This window comes from Elephantulus edwardii, unplaced genomic scaffold (assembly GCF_000299155.1).
Source record: "Elephantulus edwardii isolate Elephantulus edwardi_28Jun2011 unplaced genomic scaffold, EleEdw1.0 scaffold00195, whole genome shotgun sequence".
In the NCBI taxonomy this organism is placed as follows: Eukaryota; Metazoa; Chordata; class Mammalia; order Macroscelidea; family Macroscelididae; genus Elephantulus; species Elephantulus edwardii.
This window is the reverse complement of record NW_006399945.1, coordinates 2496267-2496755: the sequence shown is the minus strand read 5'-3', so window position 1 is coordinate 2496755 and position 489 is coordinate 2496267. Positions and strand designations below refer to the sequence as shown.

At 72.2% G+C, this 489-nt stretch overlaps 1 protein-coding gene across 2 annotated transcripts in view; it reads right to left on the bottom strand.

Moving 5' to 3' along the window:
- The window catches only part of KAT6A (K(lysine) acetyltransferase 6A), a 180508-nt gene extending 180327 nt beyond the window's left edge, over positions 1 to 181 (bottom strand). For both annotated transcript variants that reach the window (XM_006896993.1, XM_006896992.1), the window contains exon 1: positions 100 to 181. The gene's annotated coding sequence lies outside the window, so the exon portion shown is untranslated. The remainder of the gene's footprint in view (positions 1 to 99) is intronic.
- Between the last annotated feature and the right edge of the window lie 308 nt (positions 182 to 489).

Here is a 489-nt window from a genome sequence, read left to right as displayed (position 1 = left end):
GGCCCGCCGACCCCGGGAGGCGGTGGAGCGAGACCCAGAGCCGCTCAACCCCGGGCTCAGAGGCCGAGGGCAACCAGGGGTGGCCCCTCGGCTACTTACCGGGGGAGAAGAGAGCCGGGATCCCGGGGCACCGGGCCGGACCGCGGAGATGCCCCAAACTGACACGGCCGCCATCTTGGAGCTCAGTGAGCTCCGGCCGGGGGGAGGGGAGGCGTGGCGGCGGAACAGCCACGGGGGGAGGGGAAGCGTCGCGAGGGAACGGCTGCCTGAGGGAGGGAGCGGGAACAGCTTGGGAGGAGGCAAGGGGGCGGGGGAGAAAAGGGGCACGCGGGAGGGGGGCGGCCGAGGAGCGGGAAGAGCGAGGCCTGGAGCCCGGAAAGGCCGGAGGGCGGGGCGAGACAGGAGGGAAGAGCCGGCCTGCGCGGGTCACGTGGGACCGGTACAAAAGGCCAAAGCCAAAGTGGGAGGAGGACTTAATGCGACCAGAGG